The sequence below is a fragment of the Schistocerca gregaria genome, chromosome 10 (genome assembly GCF_023897955.1).
Source record: "Schistocerca gregaria isolate iqSchGreg1 chromosome 10, iqSchGreg1.2, whole genome shotgun sequence".
In the NCBI taxonomy this organism is placed as follows: domain Eukaryota; kingdom Metazoa; phylum Arthropoda; class Insecta; order Orthoptera; family Acrididae; genus Schistocerca; species Schistocerca gregaria.
Genome location: NC_064929.1, coordinates 32,138,883 through 32,156,971, shown reverse-complemented (window position 1 = coordinate 32,156,971; position 18,089 = coordinate 32,138,883). Strand labels below are relative to the sequence as shown.

Below are 18,089 nucleotides of genomic sequence, written 5' to 3'. Positions count from 1 at the left end.
TTGGCAAATGCATTATCTGCGCCATTCGCCTTAGTCACATCTGAGAGTAATTCTTAATAATGCAGCTGTCGCTAATTGTTCCTCATCACAGATACTGTTTGCTATACGGCCACGATACGCAACCGATTTCCAAGATTCGTCTTCCTCCTGTGAGGATGGAACTCACGAACCCTGGTTTACTAGAGCAATGCTCTACCACTGAGCTAAACAGGCGCCGCCTAGCGGCACTTTTGCGTACTTCAGAACATGACTTTCACACATGTCTACAAAATCACCTTCACCTTCAAATACAGTTTTCTTGTGACTGATGGAGACGTAGGCAAATTTTAAACTTGCTATTTACATTACATCATGTTAATCAGAAAATCGGTAATTTACATCTGCAGCGGAAAAATATTCCGTTCCGCCCAGTGTAGGGCTCGAACCCACGTCCCTGTGAATAAGAGTCTCATGCTCTACCGACTGAGCTAGCCGTGCTGCCTCGTTGGATACCTGGTGGGTAGCAGATCACACTGTACTCGTTTGGGTTGGGTGGTCCCATACAGAATCTCTCCATGCTGCCTAATGTTTTCCTAACGTCACACTCGTCACGTACTTCATTTTTATTTCATAATCATTTCTGAGAGGTAAAGGAATTGCGTGACAATCTGCAGAGTTAGCGGCGTCAAAATTAACACACATACTTGATGTGACTCAAAAAACGAACGAGTTACTTTCCGACGTTGTTTTAGATGTGCAAGTGCCAGTCAAAACTCGCGGTGAGGGCACTCTGCCGACCATTTCGCTAGGTAACACCGGTCTTGTTGTGTGTGTTTTTCAGGCTCAAGACCATCTCCAAGAACAGAATGGTCAACAGCAACATTCGGACGGTTTCGTACTGCTCAATTGCTACATTAAAACGGTATGTTTCTTTTTCAGAACTGGAAAAACACGACTGTGACAGGATTCGGATCGGAAGTCCGACGCCTTATCCATTAGGCCACACGGTCATTGACGACCAAGTACAACTTATATACGACTCATCTCGAAACGCTCACGCCCCTGAGGAATTGTGTTTTCGTTCCACACAGCCGTGCCCCTTACTCTTTCCCACCCATTCGTTACATTCAACCTCTTACGAGACCGACCAGACATAGACAGGAAAACAAGACCACACACTTTACGCATTCTGAATCGATGGCCATTTGCTACTTCTGCAGAAGCGGCGGCGACGACGACGACGACAGGCCCTGAGATTTGTCAGAAATACATCTATAAAATGTAATTCAGACTGTCTCGTCCCACCTTATGCCGCACTGTTTTGGCAAATGCTTATCTGCGCCATTCGCCTTAATCACATCTGAGAGTAATTCTTAATAATACGTCAGTCGCTAATTGTTCCTCATCAGAGATACTGTTTGCTATACGGCCACGATGCGCAACTGATTTCCAAGATTCGTCTTCCTCCTGTGAGGATGGAACTCACAAACCCTGGTTTACTAGACCAATGCTCTACCACTGAGCTAAACAGGCGCCGCCTAGCGGCACTTTTGCGTACTTTGTCCGCACGGTCGTCTGAATCATCAGACTTCAGCTGACAACACTTCATATTTTCGACTAATATTTGCAGCTATGGCGACCCATTACTGGTTGGCTACACATCTGACACGTAGCCGATGTTCTCTCCAAACAAAACCACCTGCACTTCAGAACATGACTTTCACACATGTCTACAAAATCACCTTCACCTTCAAATACAGTTTTCTTGCGACTGATGGAGACGTAGGCAAATTTTAAAGTTGCTATTTCCATTACATCATGTTAATCAGAAAATCGGTAATTTACATCTGCAGCGGAAAAAAATTCCGTTCCGCCCAGCGTAGGGCTAGAACCCACGACCCTGTGAATAAGAGTCTCATGCTCTACCGACTGAGCTGGACGTGCTGCCTCGTTGGATACCTGTTGGGTAGCAGATCACACTCTACTCGTTTGGTTTGGGTGGTCCCATACAGTATCTCTCCATGCTGCCTAATGTTTTCCTAACGTCACACTCGTCACGTACTTCACTTTTATTTCTTAATCATTTCTGAGAGGTAAAGGAATTGCATGACAATCTGCAGAGTTAGCGGCGTCAAAATTAACACACATACTTGATGTGACTCAAAAGCCGAACGAGCTACTTTCCGACGTTGTTTTAGATGTGCAAGTGCCAGTCAAAACTCGCGGTGAGGGCACTCTGCCGACCATTTCGCTAGTTAACACCGGTCTTGTTGTGTGTGTTTCAGGCTCAAGACCATCTCCAAGCACAGAATGGTCAACAGCAACATTCAGACGGTTTCGTACTGCTCAATTGCTACATTAAAACGGTATGTTTCTTTTTCAGAACTGGAAAAACACGATCGTGACAGGATTCGGACCTGCAATCTTCGGATCCGATGACCGACGCCTTATCCATTAGGCCACACGGTCACTGACGACCAATGACAAATTATATACGACTCATCTCGAAACGACCACGCCCCTGAGGAATTGTGTTTTCGTTCCACACAGCCGCTGCCCCTTACTCTTTCCAACCCATTCGTTACATTCAACCTCTTACGAGACCGACCAAACATAGACAGGAAAACAAGACCACACACTTTGCGCATTCGGAATCGATGGCAGGGTGTCCCTCACCGCATTTGCTACGATGACCATTTGCTACTTCTGCAGAAGCGGCGGCGGCGACGACGACGACGACGACGACGACAGGCTCTGAGATTTGTGAGAAATACATCTATAAAATGTAATTTAGACTGCCTCGGCCCACCTTATGCCGTACTGCTTTGGCAAATCCTTCACCTTCAAATACAGTTTTCTTGCGACTGATGGAGACGTAGGCAAATTTTAAAGTTGCTATTTCCATTACATCACGTTAATCAGAAAATCGGTAATTTACATCTGCAGCGGAAAAAAAGTCTGTTCCGCCCAGCGTAGGGTTCGAACCCACGACCCTGTGAATAAGAGTCTCATGCTCTACCGACTGAGCTAGCCGTGCTGCCTCGTTGGATACCTGCTGGGTAGCAGATCACACTGTACTCGTTTGGGTTGGGTGGTCCCATACAGAATCTCTCCATGCTGCCTAATGTTTTTCTAACGTCACACTCGTCACGTACTACACTTTTATTTCATAATCATTTCTGAGAGGTAAAGGAATTGCATGACAATCTGCAGAGTTAGCGGCGTCAAAATTAACACACATACTTGATGTGACTCAAAAGCCGAACGAGTTACTTTCCGACGTTGTTTTAGATGTGCAAGTGCCAGTCAAAACTCGCGGTGAGGGCACTCGGCCGACCATTTCGCTAGTTAACACCGGCCTTGTTGTGTGTGTTTCAGGCTCAAGACCATCTCCAAGCACAGAATGGTCAACAGCAACATTCAGACGGTTTCGTACTGCTCAATTGCTACATTAAAACGGTATGTTTCTTTTTCAGAACTGGAAAAACACGTTCGTGGCAGGATTCGAACCTGCAATCTTCGGATCCGAAGTCCGATACCTTATCCATTAGGCCACACGGTCACTGACGACCAAGTGCAACTTAATACGACTCATCTCGAAATGCTCACGCCCCTGAGGAATTGTGTTTTCGTTCCACACAGCCGTGCCCCTTACTCTTTCCCACCCATTCGTTACATTCAACCTCTTACGAGACCGACCAAACATAGACAGGAAAACAAGACCACACACTTTGCGCATTCGGAATCGATGGCAGGGTGTCCCTCGCCGCATTTGCTACGATAGCCATTTGCTACTTCTGCAGAAGTGGCGGTAGCGGCGACGACGACGACGACGACAGGCTCTGAGATTTGTGAGAAATACATCTATAAAATGTAATTCAGACAGCCTCGGCCCACCTTATGCCGTACTGCTTTGGCAAACGCTTTATCTGCGACATTCGCCTTAATCCCATCTGAGAGTAATTCTTAATAATACGCCTGTCGCTAATTGTTCCTCATCACAGATACTGTTTGCTATACGGCCACGATGCGCAACTGATTTCCAAGATTCGTCTTCCTCCTGTGAGGATGGAACTCACGAACTCTGGTTTACTAGACCAATGCTCTACCACTGAGCTAAACAGGCGCCGCCTAGCGGCACTTTTGTGTACTTCGTCCGTACGGTCGTCCGAATCATCAGACTTCAGCTGACAACACTTCATATTTTCGACTAATATTTGCAGCTATGGCGACCCATTACTGCTTGGCTACACATCTGACACGTAGCCGATGTTCTCTCCAAACAAAACCACCTGCACTTCAGAACATGAGTTTCACACATGTCTACAAAATCACCTTCAGCTTCAAATACAGTTTTCTTGCGACTGATGGAGACGTAGGCAAATTTTAAAGTTGCTATTTCCATTACATCACGTTAATCAGAAAATCAGTAATTTTAATCTGCAGCGGAAAAAAATTCCGTTCCGCCCAGCGTAGCGCTCGAACCCACGACCCTGTGAATGAGAGTCTCATGCTCTACCGACTGAGCTAGCCGTGCTGCCTCGTTGGATACCTGCTGGGTAGCAGATCACACTGTACTCGTTTGAGTTGGGTGGTCCCATACAGTATCTCTCCATGCTGCCTAATGTTTTCCTAACGTCACACTCGTCACGTACTTCACTAGTATTTCATAATCATTTCTGAGAGGCAAAGGAATTGCATGACATTCTGCAGAGTTAGCGGCGTCAAAATTAACACACATACTTGATGTGACTCAAAAGCCGAACGAGTTACTTTCCGACGTTGTTTTAGATGTGCAAGTGCCAGTCAAAACTCGTGGTAAGGGCACTCTGCCGACCTTTCGCTAGTTAACACCGGTCTTGTTGTGTGTGTTTCAGGTTCAAGACCATCTACAAGCACAAAATGGTCAACAGCAACATTCAGACGGTTTTGTACTGCTGAATTGCTACATTAAAACGGTATGTTTCTTTTTCAGAACTGGAGAAACACGATCGTGACAGGATTCGGACCTGCAATCTTCGGATCCGATGACCGACGCCTTATCCATTAGGCCACACGGTCACTGACGACCAATGACAAATTATATACGACTCATCTCGAAACGACCACGCCCCTGAGGAATTGTGTTTTCGTTCCACACAGCCGCTGCCCCTTACTCTTTCCAACCCATTCGTTACATTCAACCTCTTACGAGACCGACCAAACATAGACAGGAAAACAAGACCACACACTTTGCGCATTCGGAATCGATGGCAGGGTGTCCCTCACCGCATTTGCTACGATGACCATTTGCTACTTCTGCAGAAGCGGCGGCGGCGACGACGACGACGACGACGACGACAGGCTCTGAGATTTGTGAGAAATACATCTATAAAATGTAATTTAGACTGCCTCGGCCCACCTTATGCCGTACTGCTTTGGCAAATCCTTCACCTTCAAATACAGTTTTCTTGCGACTGATGGAGACGTAGGCAAATTTTAAAGTTGCTATTTCCATTACATCACGTTAATCAGAAAATCGGTAATTTACATCTGCAGCGGAAAAAAAGTCTGTTCCGCCCAGCGTAGGGTTCGAACCCACAACCCTGTGAATAAGAGTCTCATGCTCTACCGACTGAGCTAGCCGTGCTGCCTCGTTGGATACCTGCTGGGTAGCAGATCACACTGTACTCGTTTGGGTTGGGTGGTCCCATACAGAATCTCTCCATGCTGCCTAATGTTTTTCTAACGTCACACTCGTCACGTACTACACTTTTATTTCATAATCATTTCTGAGAGGTAAAGGAATTGCATGACAATCTGCAGAGTTAGCGGCGTCAAAATTAACACACATACTTGATGTGACTCAAAAGCCGAACGAGTTACTTTCCGACGTTGTTTTAGATGTGCAAGTGCCAGTCAAAACTCGCGGTGAGGGCACTCGGCCGACCATTTCGCTAGTTAACACCGGCCTTGTTGTGTGTGTTTCAGGCTCAAGACCATCTCCAAGCACAGAATGGTCAACAGCAACATTCAGACGGTTTCGTACTGCTCAATTGCTACATTAAAACGGTAGGTTTCTTTTTCAGAACTGGACAAACACGTTCGTGACAGGATTCGAACCTGCAATCTTCGGATCCGAAGTCCGATACCTTATCCATTAGGCCACACGGTCACTGACGACCAAGTGCAACTTAATACGACTCATCTCGAAATGCTCACGCCCCTGAGGAATTGTGTGTTCGTTCCACACAGCCGTGCCCCTTACTCTTTCCCACCCATTCGTTACATTCAACCTCTTACGAGACCGACCAAACATAGACAGGAAAACAAGACCACACACTTTGCGCATTCGGAATCGATGGCAGGGTGTCCCTCGCCGCATTTGCTACGATAGCCATTTGCTACTTCTGCAGAAGTGGCGGCAGCGGCGACGACGACGACGACGACGACAGGCTTTGAGATTTGTGAGAAATACATCTATAAAATGTAATTCATACAGCCTCGGCCCACCTTATGCCGTACTGCTTTGGCAAACGCTTTATCTGCGCCATTCGCCTTAATCCCATCTGAGAGTAATTCTTAATAATACGCCTGTCGCTAATTGTTCCTCATCACAGATACTGTTTGCTATACGGCCACGATGCGCAACTGATTTCCAAGATTCGTCTTCCTCCTGTGAGGATGGAACTCACGAACTCTGGTTTACTAGACCAATGCTCTACCACTGAGCTAAACAGGCGCCGCCTAGCGGCACTTTTGTGTACTTCGTCCGTACGGTCGTCCGAATCATCAGACTTCAGCTGACAACACTTCATATTTTCGACTAATATTTGCAGCTATGGCGACCCATTACTGCTTGGCTACACATCTGACACGTAGCCGATGTTCTCTCCAAACAAAACCACCTGCACTTCAGAACATGAGTTTCACACATGTCTACAAAATCACCTTCAGCTTCAAATACAGTTTTCTTGCGACTGATGGAGACGTAGGCAAATTTTAAAGTTGCTATTTCCATTACATCACGTTAATCAGAAAATCGGTAATTTTAATCTGCAGCGGAAAAAAATTCCGTTCCGCCCAGCGTAGCGCTCGAACCCACGACCCTGTGAATAGGAGTCTCATGCTCTACCGACTGAGCTAGCCGTGCTGCCTCGTTGGGTACCTGCTGGGTAGCAGATCACACTGTACTCGTTTGAGTTGGGTGGTCCCATACAGTATCTCTCCATGCTGCCTAATGTTTTCCTAACGTCACACTCGTCACGTACTTCACTATTATTTCATAATCATTTCTGAGAGGCAAAGGAATTGCATGACATTCTGCAAAGGTTAGCGGCGTCAAAATTAACACACATACTTGATGTGACTCATAAGCCGAACGAGTTACTTTCCGACGTTGTTTTAGATGTGCAAGTGCCAGTCAAAACTCGTGGTAAGGGCACTCTGCCGACCATTTCGCTAGTTAACACCGGTCTTGTTGTGTGTGTTTCAGGTTCAAGACCATCTACAAGCACAAAATTGTCAACAGCAACATTCAGACGGTTTTGTACTGCTCAATTGCTACATTAAAACGGTATGTTTCTTTTTCAGAACTGGAAAAATACGATCGTGACAGGATTCGAACCTGCAATCTTCGGATCCGATGACCGACGCCTTACCCATTATGCCACACGGTCACTGACGACCAATGACAACTTATATACGACTCATCTCGAAACGACCACGCCCCTGAGGAATTGTGTTTTCGTTCCACACAGCCGCTGCCCCTTACTCTTTCCAACCCATTTGTTACATTCAACCTCTTACGAGACCGACCAAACATAGACAGGAAAACAAGACCACACACTTTGCGCATTCGGAATCGATGGCAGGGTGTCCCTCACCGCATTTGCTACGATGACCATTTGCTACTTCTGCAGAAGCGGCGGCGGCGACGACGACGACGACGACGACGACAGGCTCTGAGATTTGTGAGAAATACATCTATAAAATGTAATTTAGACTGCCTCGGCCCACCTTATGCCGTACTGCTTTGGCAAATCCTTCACCTTCAAATACAGTTTTCTTGCGACTGATGGGGCCGTAGGCAAATTTTAAAGTTGCTATTTCCATTACATCACGTTAATCAGAAAATCGGTAATTTACATCTGCAGCGGAAAAAAAGTCTGTTCCGCCCAGCGTAGGGCGCGAACCCACGACCCTGTGAATAAGAGTCTCATGCTCTACCGACTGAGCTAGCCGTGCTGCCTCGTTGGATACCTGCTGGCTAGCAGATCACACTGTACTCGTTTGGGTTGGGTGGTCCCATACAGAATCTCTCCATGCTGCCTAATGTTTTTCTAACGTCACACTCGTCACGTACTTCACTTTTATTTCATAATCATTTCTGAGAGGTAAAGGAATTGCATGACAATCTGCAAAGGTTAGCGGCGTCAAAATTAACACACATACTTGATGTGACTCAAAAGCCGAACGAGTTACTTTCCGACGTTGTTTTAGATGTGCTAGTGCCAGTCAAAACTCGCGGTGAGGGCACTCTGCCGACCATTTCGCTAGTTAACACCGGCCTTGTTGTGTGTGTTTCAGGCTCAAGACCATCTCCAAGCACAGAATGGTCAACAGAAACATTCAGACGGTTTCGTACTGCTCAATTGCTACATTAAAACGGTATGTTTCTTTTTCAGAACTGGAAAAACACGTTCGTGACAGGATTCGAACCTGCAATCTTCAGATCCGAAGTCCGATACCTTATCCATTAGGCCACACGGTCACTGACGACCAAGTGCAACTTAATACGACTCATCTCGAAATGCTCACGCCCCTGAGGAATTGTGTTTTCGTTCCACACAGCCGTGCCCCTTACTCTTTCCCACCCATTCGTTACATTCAACCTCTTACGAGACCGACCAAACATAGTCAGGAAAACAAGACCACACACTTTGCGCATTCTGAATCCATGGCAGGGTGTCCCTCGCCGCATTTGCTACGATAGCCATTTGCTACTTCTGCAGAAGTGGCGGCAGCGGCGACGACGACGACGACGACGACAAGCTCTGAGATTTGTGAGAAATACATCTATAAAATGTAATTCAGACAGCCTCGGCCCACCTTATGCCGTACTGCTTTGGCAAACGCTTTATCTGCGCCATTCGCCTTAATCCCATCTGAGAGTAATTCTTAATAATACGCCTGTCGCTAATTGTTCCTCATCACAGATACTGTTTGCTATACGGCCACGATGCGCAACTGATTTCCAAGATTCGTCTTCCTCCTGTGAGGATGGAACTCACGAACTCTGGTTTACTAGACCAATGCTCTACCACTGAGCTAAACAGGCGCCGCCTAGCGGCACTTTTGTGTACTTCGTCCGTACGGTCGTCCGAATCATCAGACTTCAGGTGACAACACTTCATATTTTCGAGTAATATTTGCAGCTATGGCGACCCATTACTGCTTGGCTACACATCTGACACGTAGCCGATGTTCTCTGCAAACGAAACAACCTGCACTTCAGAACATGACTTTCACACATGTCTACAAAATCACCTTCACCTTCAAATACAGTTTCCTTGTGACTGATCGACACGTAGGCAATTTTTAAAGTTGCTATTTCCATTACATCACGTTAATCAGAAAATCGGTAATTTACATCTGCAGCGGAAAAAAATTCCGTTCCGCCCAGCGTAGGGCTCGAACCCACGAACCTGTGAATAAGAGTCTCATGCTCTACCGACTGAGCTAGCCGTGCTGCCTCGTTGGATACCTGCTGGGTAGCAGATCACACTGTACTCGTTTGGGTTGGGTGGTCCCATACAGTATATCTCCATGCTGCCTAATGTTTTCCTAACGTCACACTCGTCACGTACTTCACTTTTATTTCATAATCATTTCTGAGAGGTAAAGGAATTGCATGACAATCTGCAGAGTTAGCGGCGTCAAAATTAACACACATACTTGATGTGACTCAAAAGCCGAACGAGTTACTTTCCGACGTTGTTTTAGATGTGCAAGTGCCAGTCAAAACTCGCGGTGAGGGCACTCTGCCGACCATTTCGCTAGTTAACACCGGTCTTGTTGTGTGTGTTTCAGGCTCAAGACCATCTCCAAGCACAGAATGGTCTACAGCAACATTCAGACGGTTTCGTACTGATCAATTGCTACATTAAAATGGTATGTTTCTTTTTCAGAATTGGAAAAACACGATCGTGACAGGATTCGAACCTGCAACCTTCGGATCCGAAGTCCGACGCCTTATCCATTAGGCTACACGGTCACTGACGTCTAAGTACAACTTATATACAACTCATCTTGAAACGCTCACGCCCCTGAGGAATTGTGTTTTCGTTCCACACAGCCGCTGCCCCTTACTCTTTCCCACCCATTCGTTACATTCAACCTCTTACGAGACCGACCAAACATAGACGGGAAAACAAGACCACACACTTTGCGCATTCGGAATCGATGGCAGGGTGTCCCTCGCCGCATTTGCTACGATGGCCATTTGCTACTTCTTCAGAAGCGGCGGCGGGGACGACGAAAGGCTCTGAGATTTGTGAGAAATACATCTATAAAATGTAATTCAGACTGCTCGGCGCACCCTATGCCGTACTACTTTGGCAAATGCTTTATCTGCGCCATTCGCCTTAATCACATCTGAGAGTAATTCTTAATAATACGCCTGTCGCTAATTGTTCCTCATCACAGATACTGTTTGCTATACGTCCACGATGCGCAACTGATTTCCAAGATTCGTCTTCCTCCTGTGAGAATGGAACTCACGAACCCTGGTTTACTAGACCAATGCTCTACCATTGAGCTAAACAGGCGCCGCCTAGCGGCACTTTTGCGTACTTCGTCCGTACGGTCGTCTGAATCATCAGACTTCAGCTGACAACACTTCATATTTTCGACTAATATTTGCAGCTATGGCGACCCATTACTGCTTGGCTACACATCTGACACGTAGCCGATGTTCTCTGCAAACAAAACAACCTGCACTTCAGAACATGACTTTCACACATGTCTACAAAATCACCTTCACCTTCAAATACAGTTTTCTTGTGACTGATGGAGACGTAGGCAATTTTTAAAGTTGCTATTTCCATTACATCACGTTAATCAGAAAATCGGTGATTTACATCTATAGCGGAAACAAGTTCCATTCCGCCCAGCGTAGGGCTCGAACCCACGACCCTGTGAATAAGAGTCTCATGCTCTACCGACTGAGCTAGCCGTGCTGCCTCGTTGGATACCTGCTGGGTAGCAGATCACACTGTACTCGTTTGGGTTGGGTGGTCCCATACAGTATATCTCCATGCTGCCTAATGTTTTCCTAACGTCACACTCGTCACGTACTTCACTTTTATTTCATAATCATTTCTGAGAGGTAAAGGAATTGCATGACAATCTGCAGAGTTAGCGGCGTCAAAATTAACACACATACTTGATGTGACTCAAAAGCCGAACGAGTTACTTTCCGAGGTTGTTTTAGATGTGCAAGGTCCAGTCAAAACTCGCGGTGAGGGCACTCTGCCGACCATTTCGCTAGTTAACACCGGTCTTGTTGTGTGTGTTTCAGGCTCAAGACCATCTCCAAGCACAGAATGGTCAACAGTAACATTCAGACGGTTTCGTACTGCTCAATTGCTACATTAAAACGGTATGTTTCTTTTTCAGAATTGGAAAAACACGATCGTGACAGGATTCGAACCTGCAATTTTCGGATCCGAAGTCCGACGCCTTATCCATTAGGCTACACGGTCACTGACGTCTAAGTACAACTTATATACAACTCATCTCGAAACGCTCACGCCCCTGAGGAATTGTGTTTTCGTTCCACACAGCCGCTGCCCCTTACTCTTTCCCACCCATTCGTTACATTCAACCTCTTACGAGACCGACCAGACATAGACAGGAAAACAAGACCACACACTTTGCGCATTCTGAATCGATGGCAGGGTGTTCCTCGCCGCATTTGCCACGTTGGCCATTTGCTACTTCTGCAGAAGCGGCGGCGGCGGCGACGACGACGACGACGACGACAGGCTCTGAGATTTGTGAGAAATACATCTATAAAATTTAATTCAGACTGCCTCGTCCCACCTTATGCCGTACTGCTTTGGCAAATGCTTTATCTGCGCCATTCGCCTTAATCACATCTGAGAGGAATTCTTAATAGTACGTCTGTCGCTAATTGTTCCTCATCACAGATACTGTTTGCTATACGGCCACGATGCCAACTGATTTCCAAGATTCGTCTTCCTCCTGTGAGGATGGAACTCACGAACCCTGGTTTACTAGACCAATGCTCTACCACTGAGCTAAACAGGCGCCGCCTAGCGGCACTTTTTCGTACTTCGTCCGTATGGTCGTCTGAATCATCAGACTTCAGCTGACAACACTTCATATTTTCGACTAATATTTGCAGCTATGGCGACCCATTACTGCTTGGCTACACATCTGACACGTAGCCGATGTTCTCTGCAAACAAAACAACCTGCACTTCAGAACATGACTTTCACACATGACTACAAAATCACCTTCACCTTCAAATACAGTTTTCTTGTAACTGATGGAGACGTAGGCAATTTTTAAAGTTGCTATTTCCATTACATCACGTTAATCAGAAAATCGGTGATTTACATCTGCAGCGGAAACAAATTCCATTCCGCCCAGTTTAGGGCTCGAACCCACGACCCTGTGAATAAGAGTCTCATGCTCTACCGACTGAGCTAGCCGTGCTGCCTCGTTGGATACCTGCTGGGTAGCAGATCACACTGTACTCGTTTGGGTTGGGTGGTCCCATACAGTATATCTCCATGCTGCCTAATGTTTTCCTAACGTCACACTCGTCACGTACTTCACTTTTATTTCATAATCATTTCTGAGAGGTAAAGGAATTGCATGACAATCTGCAGAGTTAGCGGCGTCAAAATTAACACACATACTTGATGTGACTCAAAAGCCGAACTAGTTACTTTCCGAGGTTGTTTTAGATGTGCAAGGTCCAGTCAAAACTCGCGGTGAGGGCACTCTGCCGACCATTTCGCTATTTAACACCGGTCTTGTTGTGTGTGTTTCAGGCTCAAGATCATCTCCAAGCACAGAATGGTCAACAGCAACATTCAGACGGTTTCGTACTGCTCAATTGCTACATTAAAACGGTATGTTTCTTTTTCAGAATTGGAAAAACACGATCGTGACAGGATTCGAACCTGCAATCTTCGGATCCGAAGTCCGACGCCTTATCCATTAGGCTACACGGTCACTGACGTCTAAGTACAACTTATATACAACTCATCTCGAAACGCTCACGCCCCTGAGGAATTGTGTTTTCGTTCCACACAGCCGCTGCCCCTTACTCTTTCCCACCCATTCGTTACATTCAACCTCTTACGAGACCGACCAGACATAGACAGGAAAACAAGACCACACACTTTGCGCATTCTGAATCGATGGCAGGGTGTCCCTCGCCGCATTTGCTACGTTGGCCATTTGCTACTTCTGCAGAAGCGGCGGCGACGAAGACGACGACGACGATGACGACGACGACAGGCTCTGAGATTTGTGAGAAATACATCTATAAAATTTAATTCAGACTGCCTCGTCCCACCTTATGCCGCACTGCTTTAGCAAATGCTTTATCTGCGCCATTCGCCTTAATCACATCTGAGAGGAATTCTTAATAGTACGTCTGTCGCTAATTGTTCCTCATCACAGATACTGTTTGCTATACGGCCACGATGCCAACTGATTTCCAAGATTCGTCTCCCTCCTGTGAGGATGGAACTCACGAACCCTGGTTTACTAGACCAATGCTCTACCACTGAGCTAAACAGGCGCCGCCTAGCGGCACTTTTTCGTACTTAGTCCGTATGGTCGTCTGAATCATCAGACTTCAGCTGACAACACTTCATATTTTCAACTAATATTTGCAGCTATGGCGACCCATTACTGCTTGGCTACACATCTGACACGTAGCCGATGTTCTCTGCAAACAAAACAACCTGCACTTCAGAACATGACTTTCACACATGTCTACAAAATCACCTTCACCTTCAAATACAGTTTTCTTGTGACTGATGGAGACGTAGGCAATTTTTAAAGTTGCTATTTCCATTACATCACGTTAATCAGAAAATCGGTGATTTACATCTGCAGCGGAAACAAATTCCATTCCGCCCAGCGTAGGGCTCGAACCCACGACCCTGTGAATAAGAGTCTCATGCTCTACCGACTGAGCTAGCCGTGCTGCCTCGTTGGATACCTGCTGGGTAGCAGATCACACTGTACTCGTTTGGGTTGGGTGGTCCCATACAGTATATCTCCATGCTGCCTAATGTTTTCCTAACGTCACACTCGTCACGTACTTCACTTTTATTTCATAATCATTTCTGAGAGGTAAAGGAATTGCATGACAATCTGCAGAGTTAGCGGCGTCAAAATTAACACACATACTTGATGTGACTCAAAAGCCGAACGAGTTACTTTCCGAGGTTGTTTTAGATGTGCAAGGTCCAGTCAAAACTCGCGGTGAGGGCACTCTGCCGACCATTTCGCTATTTAACACCGGTCTTGTTGTGTGTGTTTCAGGCTCAAGACCATCTCCAAGCACAGAATGGTCAACAGCAACATTCAGACGGTTTCGTACTGCTCAATTGCTACATTAAAACGGTATGTTTCTTTTTCAGAATTGGAAAAACACGATCGTGACAGGATTCGAACCTGCAATGTTCGGATCCGAAGTCCGACGCCTTATCCATTAGGCTACACGGTCACTGACGTCTAAGTACAAATTATATAAAACTCATCTCGAAACGCTCACGCCCCTGAGGAATTGTGTTTTCGTTCCACACAGCCGCTGCCCCATACTCTTTCCCACCCATTCGTTACATTCAACCTCTTACGAGACCGACCAGACATAGACAGGAAAACAAGACCACACACTTTGCGCATTCTGAATCGATGGCAGGGTGTCCCTCGCCGCATTTGCTACGTTGGCCATTTGCTACTTCTGCAGAAGCGGCGGCGACGAAGACGACGACGACGATGACGACGACGACGACGACAGGCTCTGAGATTTGTGAGAAATACATCTATAAAATTTAATTCAGACTGCCTCGTCCCACCTTATGCCGTACTGCTTTGGCAAATGCTTTATCTGCGCCATTCGCCTTAACCACATCTGAGAGGAATTCTTAATAGTACGTCTGTCGCTAATTGTTCCTCATCACAGATACTGTTTGCTATACGGCCACGATGCCAACTGATTTCCAAGATTCGTCTTCCTCCTGTGAGGATGGAAATCACGAACCCTGGTTTACTAGACCAATGCTCTACCACTGAGCTAAACAGGCGCCGCCTAGCGGCACTTTTTCGTGCTTCGTCCGTATGGTCGTCTGAATCATCAGACTTCAGCTGACAACACTTCATATTTTCGACTAATATTTGCAGCTATGGCGACCCATTACTGCTTGGCTACACATCTGACACGTAGCCGATGTTCTCTCCAAACAAAACCACCTGCACTTCAGAACATGACTTTCACACATGTCTACAAAATCACCTTCACCTTCAAATACAGTTTTCTTGCGACTGATGGAGACGTAGGCAAATTTTAAAGTTGCTATTTCCATTACATCATGTTAATCAGAAAATCGGTAATTTACATCTGCAGCGGAAAAAAATTCCGTTCCGCCCAACGTAGGGCACGAACCCACGACCCTGTGAATAAGAGTCTCATGCTCTACCGACTGAGCTAGCCGTGCTGCCTCGTTGGGTACCTGCTGGGTAGCAGATCACACTGTACTCGTTTGAGTTGGGTGGTCCCATACAGAATCTCTCCATGCTGCCTAATGTTTTCCTAACGTCACACTCGTCACGTACTTCATTTTTATTTCATAATCATTTCTGAGAGGTAAAGGAATTGCATGACAATCTGCAGAGTTAGCGGCGTCAAAATTAACACACATACTTGATGTGACTCAAAAGACGAACGAGTTACTTTCCGACGTTGTTTTAGATGTGCAAGTGCCAGTCAAAACTCGCGGTGAGGGCACTCTGCCGACCATTTCGCTAGGTAACACCGGTCTTGTTGTGTGTGTTTCAGGCTCAAGACCATCTCCAAGCACAGAATGGTCAACAGCAACATTCAGACGGTTTCGTACTGCTCAATTGCTACATTAAAACGGTATGTTTCTTTTTCAGAACTGGAAAAACACGACTGTGACAGGATTCGGATCGGAAGTCCGACGCCTTATCCATTTTTTTTTTTTTTTTTTTTTTTTTTTTTTTCGACTTCTTCCTTTGAGGATGGAACTCACGACCCTTGATTTACTAGTCCAGTGCTCTACCACTTTTTTTTTTTTTTTTTTTTTTTTTTCTTTTATTCATCTTTCTCCTGTGAGGATGGAACTTACGACCGCTGGTTTATTAGACCAGTGCTCTACCACTTTTTTTTTTTTTTTTTTTTTTTTTTTCTCTGGACGTGAGACGCCAGCACTGCTGCCACTGTCTTCCCTAGCAAAACCTCCATGGCGTGTTTCTGCGTAATTTACTTGTTCTACAACATGAATGGAGTAGGTTAGTTTCTGAATGATTAAAATGCATTGTCAGATGTGGGGTTCGAACCCACGCTCCCTTTCGGGAACCAGAGCTTAAATCTGGCGCCTTAGACCGCTTTTTTTTTTTTTTTTTTTTTTTTTTTTTAATGAAGTAGTGGCAGGCAGGCGGCGGCAAAGAGGGCAGGGGTCAAGAATCCTGAGGCCTGGCCTCGATGTCGCCCCCATACCAGTCACCCATTTGTATATGTGAAATTTTTTTAATTTTTTTATTTTTTATTTATAATTTTGTTTGAACCACTTTTTTTTTCCTCTTTTTTTTTTTTTTTTTTTTTTTTTTTTATGAGGATCTTCCAGAAGGGATCCATTCTTCCACCAGAACTCAATCCATTTCTTCTAGGTGAGTGAGGCGTTAACGGCAAAAAAAAAAAAAAAAAAAAAAAATGATGACACTATCAACTATGTTAAGCAGTGTCGAACTAAAGTACCTTTTCTGGTTAGGATTAATAAATAAATAAATAAGAAATAAGTGATTAAAAAGGAATCTTCTCCTTTGTTGGTGCAAAATATAAGAAAACGAAAAGTGTTTGTTTTTTTCTCTAGTGTTGTCTTCACATCTTTCGTCTGTTATTGTCCTCTGCTGCTCCTCAATGATGTAGCGAATAGTCGGTTTCGCCTTACTTCGAAAGAAGGTTAAACATGCATTCATGTCTCGTGGTATAGTTTCGGGCGTTCTTTAAATATTACGTTCCCCGTCATGGCAAGACTGACGGGTCGAGTGTCGAATCGCATATCACACAATGGTCTTGCTTAAAAAGTTGGCAAAGGTCGCCTTGTAGTTACGTTCGCGTGCGATCGTGCTGTGCTGCAGGGTCAGGTATAGAACGAAATCGTCTTTGTTCTTATCGCCAGTACTAAAAATATAGTGCACTGTGTGACCTATTATCCAGTTGACAGCATTCCGCTTTGTCCTGGGAAATGGGATTGCTTCAGGGTTGAGAAAGTCAGCTGGCGTTATCGCAGATGGTGAGGTCCTCTTGATGCTCGACAGTTTCTGTCGGGCGTAACCCCATATATCTTTCGTGGTACCACAGACGAAACGGTGTTCTTCGCTGTCTATGAGATTACACGTGACACACATTGGCGAGTCCTGCAAATGAATTGCATGAAGCCTGGACTGCGTCGGGATTTTTCTATTGACGGCAGCGTACCACGTCGCCTTTACTTGCGAAGGTAAGTAGGGGCTGTGGATGTTTTGCCACGTCGCGTCCCAGTTGTAGTTTGGAAATTTTTGTTCGATAACATTCCGTGATTTAGTTGCCACAAAGGAGTTGTAGATTGCCTTAACTGTCGTCAAATTCTTTTCAGAGACTGTTGTATGGACATAACTATACTCTAAGAGAAAACTCTTGAAGTGGTAGAGCGCAGTCGGTATATGGTGCACATCAATTGGCGGTTGAAGATCAGTCGGTGCGATTTCATTCAGGACAAGAGCGGTCAGACTGGTCGGTGACTGTTTCCATAGCTTGTAAGTTTTGCAGAAATAAAGAGCTTTCGCTTTTTTGTGTA

At 45.6% G+C, this 18,089-nt stretch overlaps 15 non-coding genes across 15 annotated transcripts; all 15 read right to left on the bottom strand.

Moving 5' to 3' along the window:
- Positions 1-404: 404 nt before the first annotated feature.
- Positions 405-477, bottom strand: Trnak-cuu (transfer RNA lysine (anticodon CUU)). Its single transcript has one exon. It is a non-coding gene; the product is annotated as a tRNA-Lys (tRNA).
- Positions 478-2,943: 2,466 nt separating this feature from the next.
- Positions 2,944-3,016, bottom strand: Trnak-cuu (transfer RNA lysine (anticodon CUU)). The gene has a single exon. It is a non-coding gene; the product is annotated as a tRNA-Lys (tRNA).
- A 452-nt stretch (positions 3,017-3,468) lies between these two features.
- Positions 3,469-3,541, bottom strand: Trnar-ucg (transfer RNA arginine (anticodon UCG)). Its single transcript has one exon. It is a non-coding gene; the product is annotated as a tRNA-Arg (tRNA).
- Positions 3,542-4,443: 902 nt separating this feature from the next.
- On the bottom strand, positions 4,444-4,516 carry Trnae-cuc (transfer RNA glutamic acid (anticodon CUC)). The gene has a single exon. It is a non-coding gene; the product is annotated as a tRNA-Glu (tRNA).
- A 1,019-nt stretch (positions 4,517-5,535) lies between these two features.
- Positions 5,536-5,608, bottom strand: Trnak-cuu (transfer RNA lysine (anticodon CUU)). Its single transcript has one exon. It is a non-coding gene; the product is annotated as a tRNA-Lys (tRNA).
- A 1,430-nt stretch (positions 5,609-7,038) lies between these two features.
- Trnar-ccu (transfer RNA arginine (anticodon CCU)) lies at positions 7,039-7,111 on the bottom strand. The gene has a single exon. It is a non-coding gene; the product is annotated as a tRNA-Arg (tRNA).
- A 1,021-nt stretch (positions 7,112-8,132) lies between these two features.
- On the bottom strand, positions 8,133-8,205 carry Trnak-cuu (transfer RNA lysine (anticodon CUU)). Its single transcript has one exon. It is a non-coding gene; the product is annotated as a tRNA-Lys (tRNA).
- Positions 8,206-9,636: 1,431 nt separating this feature from the next.
- On the bottom strand, positions 9,637-9,709 carry Trnak-cuu (transfer RNA lysine (anticodon CUU)). The gene has a single exon. It is a non-coding gene; the product is annotated as a tRNA-Lys (tRNA).
- A 452-nt stretch (positions 9,710-10,161) lies between these two features.
- On the bottom strand, positions 10,162-10,234 carry Trnar-ucg (transfer RNA arginine (anticodon UCG)). Its single transcript has one exon. It is a non-coding gene; the product is annotated as a tRNA-Arg (tRNA).
- An 891-nt stretch (positions 10,235-11,125) lies between these two features.
- On the bottom strand, positions 11,126-11,198 carry Trnak-cuu (transfer RNA lysine (anticodon CUU)). Its single transcript has one exon. It is a non-coding gene; the product is annotated as a tRNA-Lys (tRNA).
- Positions 11,199-11,650: 452 nt separating this feature from the next.
- On the bottom strand, positions 11,651-11,723 carry Trnar-ucg (transfer RNA arginine (anticodon UCG)). Its single transcript has one exon. It is a non-coding gene; the product is annotated as a tRNA-Arg (tRNA).
- Positions 11,724-13,154: 1,431 nt separating this feature from the next.
- On the bottom strand, positions 13,155-13,227 carry Trnar-ucg (transfer RNA arginine (anticodon UCG)). Its single transcript has one exon. It is a non-coding gene; the product is annotated as a tRNA-Arg (tRNA).
- Positions 13,228-14,139: 912 nt separating this feature from the next.
- Positions 14,140-14,212, bottom strand: Trnak-cuu (transfer RNA lysine (anticodon CUU)). The gene has a single exon. It is a non-coding gene; the product is annotated as a tRNA-Lys (tRNA).
- Positions 14,213-14,664: 452 nt separating this feature from the next.
- Positions 14,665-14,737, bottom strand: Trnar-ucg (transfer RNA arginine (anticodon UCG)). The gene has a single exon. It is a non-coding gene; the product is annotated as a tRNA-Arg (tRNA).
- A 918-nt stretch (positions 14,738-15,655) lies between these two features.
- On the bottom strand, positions 15,656-15,728 carry Trnak-cuu (transfer RNA lysine (anticodon CUU)). Its single transcript has one exon. It is a non-coding gene; the product is annotated as a tRNA-Lys (tRNA).
- Between the last annotated feature and the right edge of the window lie 2,361 nt (positions 15,729-18,089).